The sequence below is a fragment of the Haliotis rufescens genome, unplaced genomic scaffold, assembly GCF_023055435.1.
Source record: "Haliotis rufescens isolate VD_foot unplaced genomic scaffold, xgHalRufe1.0.p SCAF_2, whole genome shotgun sequence".
Taxonomy (NCBI): domain Eukaryota; kingdom Metazoa; phylum Mollusca; class Gastropoda; order Lepetellida; family Haliotidae; genus Haliotis; species Haliotis rufescens.
Genome location: NW_025963890.1, coordinates 6,255,331 through 6,265,195, shown reverse-complemented (window position 1 = coordinate 6,265,195; position 9,865 = coordinate 6,255,331). Strand labels below are relative to the sequence as shown.

Below are 9,865 nucleotides of genomic sequence, written 5' to 3'. Positions count from 1 at the left end.
ATTCTAGAATATTGTCACTGCAACGATAAATGATACAGATTGGTCTTTATGTATGTTACGTTTGTCCTGATTGATACCCAACAATAATGTAACATTAGGCTAGAGATGTTCACATTATTGACTGTATATCGTTTGAAGCAAACCATACAAATGGTTAACCAAGCATAGTTTATATACACACATAACTATCAAGGTTTAACACTAGTGTCTCAAAATAGCCATCATGAAATATATGCTTGTAAATTGATTCATTAATAAACACATGAGTAGAGATATCCCATAATAATCTAGTTGTTGAAAAGTATTGTATAGTTTTATAGGTTGCCAAATGTAATATATAACATTGTTTCTCCTCATTGTACATATCCATTGTCAATAAACATGTTAAAATAAAAAAAAGTAATGAACTAGTGTAAATAAAAGCGAAAAAATCCTTTTCAACATAAACATGGGAAATCATAGACCATTTGGTATTTTTCTTAATCAAAAACTACCCCTAAGGATTTGCAATACTATTTCTGGTATTTATTAGTAAAGGTACAAAAAATTCTTTCGAGATATGTATCCAGAAGTAATCATTGTTGAGTTCTCAGTATACAAAGAGAAGTAGGGTTAAAAATATTCTTTCGTTCAAGCATAAACAATGTGAGGCAACCGGATGGTCTCCCTTTGAATGCCAGTTGTATCATTGTTTGCTCAATGTACATGCATGTGTTAAACATTTGTAGCAAAGGTATTGTTCATGGGATTATTTTAATTTATTTCATTTCATTGTGTTGTATTGTAATTGGCAGCTAGAAATACGCATGCTACTGCAGATTGTCGTTTGAATTTAGATAGGAAAATCCTTGGTTTTGTATATATTCTTTACTTCAGTAATAACAATAGATTGTAAATATGTCATACTTGTAAGTAATACCTTTCCTTAGATAGATTTGTCAAAGTAACTTTGATTTTTTTAAAATGGTTTGGTATTGATAATATTAATTATATCTGACTTGATTACCTTTGAAGACCAAAGACATTTTGCTATGTCTTTAAATTAGCTTTAACTATACAGTACTGGTATAACCTCCTACCAGTACTGCCTGTTTTCAGTGGTGAAGCTTCACCGCTTTCAGTGTAATTATTATGCTGAGTAAGCCTATAGTGTAGATGTCTTGATCTCCACGAAAACATCTGTACAGTATTAATGTCAGTGAAGGCCCCTGTGATGTATGATGGAATCCCCGCGGTTGAGTTAAGGGGGAAAATATGGTATTCGTTGATTGTCATTTTAACAAAGGAATCAGTATGTCCTGTTTCAGTCATTAATGATTGTGTGATAGATACAATGAATACAATTTACGGGGTCGTTCATACATGCATTGCAAGTAATGGGATGGCCTTGATGAATTGGTGAGTAGTTATTACAATGAAGCAACTGAAGAGGTGACTCATCCCAAATTCGGTAAAGCTTTTCCCTTATGCATAGCTTTATAATGTACTTAAGGCATCTTCTTGTGACGTGGATCTACGCTATTCATTTTTCACATTGTCATACGCAGGAGGACTTCTCATATTCATTTTGTCTACAGACATGGTCTTGCCTTGCGCACAGTAAAAACTGTTTCGGATGTTGATAGAGACTGTATTTCCTCTGGCGTTGACGTTATTCTATAATATATGCAATATATTTGAAATGTATTTCTTATATTAATCATAACCTGTAACATATTGTAAATAGGCATCTATCAATAGGAAAAGTCAGCTTTAATGTTAACCAGATCAAAGAATCCAAAACAAAATCAAATCAACAATTTTATGTTGTACAATGTTTATAATTCAGCCTTGAGAAGACATAAGTGAAATTCTTGTGGCCTGTATTTAAAGGTGATGACTTGTCATATGTAGTCGATGTTTACTAGACTTACTAGATATATATTATTTCTTGTTTCTAACTTTTGAAGTAGCTAATGATATGGGTTGTTTTACAGACATACCACAACATAGCTATTTGAATTTGAAGGAAACTTTACAGTAATATGCAAAAAGTGATTTGATATATAATCATAGGTTTTAACCCCATATTTCATACGCATGTGTTAATATTCATTGCTTATTTACTGATGTCAATAGTCAATATGACCATAGCGAGAAAAGAACATAACAGTTTGCATGCATATGTGACGCAAGTGGAAGGGAAAGAAATACTGGTTACCTCCGTTTGGTTCATTTCAACTTGTAATATATTTTATATACTATATATTATATTTATTATATTTAGTAGAATATGTACTGTTTTGTCAACCATTCAAATATAACTATTTTGTCATATTATTGTTCCAACTATATTTTTTATATATATTTTTGAAATGAAAATTCCAACATAATTAGTCTGCCAACAAAAATAGATCTATATCTAAACAGTTCCATGCGTATGTTAACGCGTTGGTGAAGAGATGATATTTATACTTATATATACTAGTAATTATTTTCTTTGATTCTTCCTTTATTTAAGGACCTGTGATTTATGTCAAGTAATGAGTTTCAGAATAAGTAATGAATCTATCAAAATGTGTGTAAACATTGACTAAAGATGTACATTTGATTAAAGGGCAAATGAATGAATCAAGACTGAATATGCAGTTCCAGAAACAAATGTTTGGTTTAACAAACTGACATAAAATGTAGTTCCCATGGCGGGTGGTAATAGATATGCCCTCAGTGTGTGTGCCATTACAGTCTCTGAAGGACTCCTTATGTATTCTTTGTCATGTCATTAAAATACAACAGTAATTAATATCTCCCCTCAGCATTACCCTGTTGAAATGCGCTACAAATGTTCGGCCACCCGGAACATGTCATTGCTTTGAGCCTCACATGGACACGTACTTAGTGTAGTGTGGACACTCAGAGGGCCACAGATGTATACCACCCCACCCATTCATTATTTATAGCATTTCTACCCGTATTAGACACAGATATTTTTACTTCATTTATTAAACTTTCCATAGCCGTGTCAAGATGTGGTGGTCGCTGGTTCGAATCCCAGTTTCGATCCGATTATGATCAAAAGGTGTTATAAACGTTGTAAGTCTATGGCTTGCTTCCCGTCAGGCCTTACCCACCGTGATATCAGTGAAATACTGCCCTGACGCGTTAAACAAAACTGATGATTAAACTTGAGTAGAAGTTTACCATGTGTTATTTAAAAAGTAAAATGGGTATTGTGTTAATGAGATACAAAATCAGAAATATGAAATAGATTGTTATCACGAAGAAATACAAAATACATTTTATGATAAAACTCTCTGTATAAAGATAGAAAGACATAACTCAAAATTCCTTATCTAAATTATTTTGCACCGTTTGGTATATAGGTTATTTTATAAAAGTTGTTTGAAACCAATTGTGAATAGTTTGCTTATAAATATCATACACTGAATGTAGAATGTGGTATCAAAGTGAGTTATTTATTTTTCTATGGGATCTGTTATGCCAAATATATGCCAACGTAATAATTTAACAATTTGACAATTTGTTTTACATGATCAGAGTGTTGTTTCCTGGCAACTTCAAAGGGGCCACACAAGATCGTTTTTGTGAATTACGTCTGTTTATATGTTTGCCATTTAATAAAGATTTTTATAGATCAAGTTTAGCTATGTCAACTTCTTACAATTTCTTACTTCTGTGCATTTTTCCTATTTGTAGTATCAGTATTGTTTTATTTTGTAAAAAATGATTATTGTCACCATAGTTCATATGTTCTTGGGAATTACGTCATAATGTTGATCATAATAATCATTTATTTCAAATCTTCATTTATCACGTTTAGCTATGTCAACTATTTACAAATATTGATGTCAGTGGATTTTGCCCATTTATAGTATAAGTATTGTTTTGTAAAAACAAATTATTGTCACCATATTTCATATGGTTTTGTGTGTGAATTACGTCATAATGTTGTATAAATCATTTATTTCAAATCTTTATTTATCACGTTTAGCTATGTCAAATATTTACAAATATTTACTTCAGTGGATTTTGCCCATTTATAGTATCAGTAAAAACAAATTATTGTCACCATATTTCATATGGATTTTGTGTGTGAATTACGTCATAATGTTGTATAAATCATTTATTTCAAATCTTTATTTATCACGTTTAGCTATGTCAAATATTTACAAATACTTACTTCTGTGGATTTTACCCATCCATTGTATCAGTTTTGTTTTGTTTTTTAAAAAACAAATTATTGTTACCATATTTCATATGTTTTGTGAAAATTACGTCATAATTTTGTACAAGTCATTTTATTCATTTTTTCATTTTTCAGCTTCAACTATGGTAATTATTTATAAATACTTCTGGGATTTTACCCATTTATAGTATCGGTGTTGTTTTTGTTTTGTCCAAAAAAATTGTCAAATTAATCAAGCTTTTGTTAAACATACTCGATTCCTTTAAACAGTGGTGTGTAACCATCTACAAGTCAACACACCTAAATGGCAAACTGTCGCTATGGATCATTCATTTGTTGATAAATCATGTTACCCCTTCCGTCCATGTGCATATATCAGGTTTTTATTGTGTTTCACGTGTTCACGACGATGCTGTTGTACATACTGAGAAGGCATTTTCTATTCCCTTCCGTCGGTATTTATAATATGTTCATAGATGCAAATGTCCTGCTGGATACACATCTTGCCATGTCATTCATCCATCTGTTAAAATATTTCATTGCCAGTTTACTTGGTACAATGTCATTTACCAAACACGGATTATCCATAGTTTTCAAAACAGACTGAAACTATTTAATAAAATATCAGTCTCAATTATCTTTGCCCCAGGAATTTATAACAGTTTCTTTGAACTAAAACAATTTACTTTTCTCTGTTTATAAGCCCCTGTACCGCTATACAGTATTCTTGTTATATGATGCACTCTGGAAATATTTACTGCCTAGTTCATGTTTAACATTATATGAGCTTTCCGTCCTTCGTGCCATTTGTGAGTTATAGATATATAAGATATGCTTTATATATAGGTTATGTTTTATATTACATACATACGAGGGGCGTTCAAAAAGTTTTGCAACTTCAATATATTACATTGAAAAATAAAAGTGCAAAAGATATTCTGCAACTTGGTCTTATATTGAAGTAGCAAAACTTATTGAACGCCCGTCGTACATATCTATTCTTTAAATATTTCAGCATATACTTTTAAGTATTTATATTATTAGAAAAATTAAACATCTTCTTAGTTTTACGCTGTTTTTAACTATATTCCAGCAGTACATGTATATATACTGTACAGTACAGTTTATATTTACTCCATCTATTCAAGGTTATTAGTGTTTGTGGTCCATAATCCATTTGACATTTACATATAACCAAGGAGTATTTTTAATTATAACTAAACTGGTACTGCTGCAAGTCATTACATGTATCTTGTTTGCGAGAAATGATCCATGTCCAGAGTCCTGGGTAACAGTAATCCACAAGAGACAGATACTCCACAATTAACTGAATTGTTATTTCAAGTGTAGTATATACAGGGTACAAAAGCCTTTGTTCAATAGAAGTCTAACACATAATTGGTAATCAGAACCATGTATGTCAAATGCAAGATGGACACGCGTAATGGTGTTGCTAAAGACATATCTTTTGTATAGGGAAGACGATCTGATCACATATAATTGTACACGCAGGTTGTAATGATCTTTATATTGTGACAGTAACATCAGACATAGCTTGTTGTAGCCGTTACTTAAGTAGGTGAAATAGTTTCAAGTGTCCAATATTTTACTACCCTACATCCGTCCGGTGTCACTTTTGTGATAATACTTTAGTTACTTTTTATGCTGTTTTGAACAATGGACACCACATCAGCTGTAGTCCCTCTCTTCTGTCTTACTCTCACCCTCCCTCCCTCTCTACCTCCACCCCCTCTCTCTCTCCTTCGCTCTCTCTCTCTCTCTCGCTCTCTCTCTCGCTCTCTCTTTCTCCCTGTGTACATATATCGATACCAGATCCTGGTATCCGACTTGTGACCAAGTAATACATTGTTTTTCAATCAATATAATATTTAAGAGCATATTTGTTGTCTTGTGCATTATATTCCCTCGCTCTCTTACTAATCTCCCTCGCTCCCTCTCTCTCTCTCTCTCTCTCTCTCTCTCTCTCTCTCTCTCTCTCTTCTCTCTCTCTCTCTCTCTCTCTCTCTCTCTATATATATATATATATATAAATATAACCTTTTTGCCTATCAATCTATCAACAAGTCCAAAGGTGTTATATATTACACTTATACTTGCCCCTTAATTCAAAGTTATCATCCCAAGTTTTGTACACGAATATTTTCCTATAAAATAAACTAGTTTACTTGCAGTATGTGTCGTTATAGTGTAAAGACCATATATTCAATCTGTCAATGCCGGAAAGTTTTACCGCCAGATCATTGTGAATATATCAGTCCACCATATGATCAGTCTATTCACAACAGAATGGATTGTTCGTCTTGACAATATCATTCCACCATATGATCAGTCTGTTCACAACAGAATGAATTGTTCGTCTTGACAATATCATTCCACCATATGATCAGTCAGTTCACGACAGAATGGATTGGTCATGCTGACAATATCAGTCCACATTATGATCAGTCTGTTCACTATAGAATGGATTGGTCATGTTGACAATATCAGTCCACATTATGATCAGTCTGTTCACGATAGAATGGATTGGTCATGTTGACAATATCAGTCCACATTATGATCAGTCTGTTCACGATAGAATGGATAAGTCATGTTGACAATATCAGTCGACATTATGATCAGTCTGTTCACGACATAATGGATTGGTCATGCTGACAATATCAGTCCACAATATGACCCGTCTATCCACGATAGAATGGATAAGTCATGTTGACAATATCAGTCCACAATATGATCAGTCTGTTCACGATAGAATGGATTGGTCATGTGGACAATATCAGTCCACATTATGATCAGTCTGTTCACGACATAATGGATTGGTCATGCTGACAATATCAGTCCACAATATGACCCGTCTATCCACGATAGAATGGATAAGTCATGTTGACAATATCAGTCCACTATAATTATGATCAGTCTGTTCAGGTCAGAACGTTTGATTGTCAGATCACCAGTAGACGTATTGGTCGTTGAAGGGACTATTGACAGTGGGATCTTAGACAGCGTCCGGGCAGTTGTGGTAATAGTGTATCATCCCACAATAAGATAGCTTTATAATTGATAGAATGGTTGACGGATCCCAGTAGACAGACCAGCCCACGACAGAATAAAGATCCGGCTGATCATAGCACGTGATGAGATCAGTTTACACCATGAGGCATCGTAGTAAAATTTGGACATGCTTCTTTCACACAAAAATAAACTTACTTACGTTTGTATCTTCCTCTCTGTATAAGTGTAAGCAGGAATCCTTGCCACACAGTATATCCTCTTGCCATACCCCGATATCTCTAGTACTGTCAAGGTTCACGGAGATAGTGTTAAGGTTCGTTGCCCAACATGCGGGGCATTGTTAGACGTGACAGAGGAGTACATTGAGGGAGACGAAGGGACCGAGTTGCGACTTGTCAAATGACGATTTATACGTACTGGCATTACGATGGACAGACCTGTTCTTCAATACACGCAGAGCAAGAAATATGTCTCCTTGGTTTCAAGGTGATAGATATGACAGCGGCCAGAGTGGATCACAGTGGCTTGTCACAAATGGTTTCTTGATTCTGTCTTGATCAGCAATGGGGTAAGTATACTGGTATTTTATGTCTGTCGTGTAAAGATCTATTATACGTTTTAACTTTTTTACTGATGTATTTAGTTTAATAGAAGATGAATTAAACATGATTCACAGTTTTCTAAATCACGTTCACCACAATAAAAGGGCCCGAAGCTCACCTTCAATTACAAATTCATATTTCTTTGGATGTAAAATATTTAGTAGAAACTTATGCACAAAGTGTTATAGATATATGCTAAATATATGCTATGCAAAAAATGTAGGGGATATTTTGTTTTGAGGTGACAATACAGGAAAATACACACGAATATCTAGCAATGAAAGTATGTGATTTATATGGCACGAACATTTCTGAAGAAATCAAGCTCCCAAACACAACACTGGTACAGCCATGAAGCTGGTAACCTCGGAGCGCACGTGCAAGTGGTGGTATGTTAGATTTGCCATTGTCACTCAGACTGCGTTGTGGGCAGACACATATAATCTTCTCAAAAGGCTCGAAGGTACTTCATTAAACACATTTAATCATTAAGGAACAGCACTGGTCATGCGACGTTTGCAACGTGTTGAACTCGGTGTTTCTCACTGATGAGTGGAACAACATGAGTCGAGCTGGCATTGGTCGACTTATCCGAAGTATGCCTCGAAGAATTCCTGCACGTCTGGCCAACATTTACACCATATTAGCGACGGGGGCAGAAAAATGCAAATTTCGAATTTGCCCTCCGACCTCTTTAACGACCTAGTGCGCCACCATCTCATCACACCAACCATTAGAACCAAATCCCCAGCAGATATGATCATATCATTTCCATTATCCAATACCATATAGATCAGAAGATTTATCTTGATGATTCTCACTTTACCAACTTTTGGTAAGTACATAATGGAAATAATGTATAGTGGTCAACACAATAACATAAATTGTCAAATCAAATCAATCCCGATTTGTAATCAAACGTACTGAACACACATCAGTGATAGTTTCACGTGAAATATTTCATATTTCACTGTCAAAATTTAATGGAGAGTTAAATCCCGCTGTACAGGCTAGTGAAACATGAGTGTGGACGTGTTTATCAGCTAATAGATGTCAGTTTGAAATAAGAGCGTGTTGCGTATTAAGTGCCGCAGTTGTTTGGAATCTGGTAACAGTGTGTCAAAAACAAGGGCTTTCATAAATGTACATTTTATGGCACAGGATGTGATCAGTCGAAATGAGACTTTACTCCAAGTCTGATAAACGAGAATCATTAAATGGGATCACAAATTGACACACGAAACAAATCTCTAATATGGGGACAGGATACTGCACGTGTTACACGTTATTCATGCATCTTTACGTACAGTTACTTTCAGCTCAATGTTCAGTTATCATCATTAACTACATTGTGTCTAATCTTGTCAATAATGCATTACAAAATCATGTTGCCTAGCAAGGTAAATATTCTTTAGTATTTATGTTAACATTACCAAAACTATTTATATATAAATATATATGCATTGTCGCATTCTTTACTACCAATGCAAGTAGTGTTAAGTGGCAGTTTAGTAGCCAAGTGATTAAAGCCTTGGCATGTGACGCCATTACACTCATGGATACATGTTTGAAGTCCATTCTGGTGTTCCCACCGAATGATATGGCTTGCACATTGCTAAACACGGCGTTCAACCCAACTCAGTCTCTGTAACTATCAATTTAAAACAAATAACATTTGAATTATTGCCTTCTATGACTACTGGCAAATAAAACAAACATGTTAAGTATAATCTTTGCCAATGATCCTCAGACTCTATTCAATTAAATAAACTTCGCGTGACACGAGCCTCGCCTGATCCTAATCCCTGTATTATAACATGAAATAATGCCGGGCCTGTAACACATACTAGAGCGGTAAGCCACCGATCTTTATTCGAGACAACACCTTCTACGTAGTTAATGTATTCGGATCTAACATTATCGCGAAGCGTAGCAACTGTTATCAACGTGGACCCGCATCATTGCGAGGGATTACAGATTGCTCTTGAGAATCATGATTACTACATGCAATAAGAAATAAGGAAGAGAATTTATGGATGTCAACTTC

At 34.5% G+C, this 9,865-nt stretch overlaps 1 protein-coding gene across 1 annotated transcript in view; it reads right to left on the bottom strand.

The window, feature by feature from the left end:
* Nucleotides 1-7,498, bottom strand: part of LOC124147945 — a 67,957-nt gene extending 60,459 nt beyond the window's left edge. The window contains exon 1 of the mRNA XM_048399543.1: nucleotides 7,416-7,498. The gene's annotated coding sequence lies outside the window, so the exon portion shown is untranslated. The remainder of the gene's footprint in view (nucleotides 1-7,415) is intronic.
* Nucleotides 7,499-9,865: the final 2,367 nt, after the last annotated feature.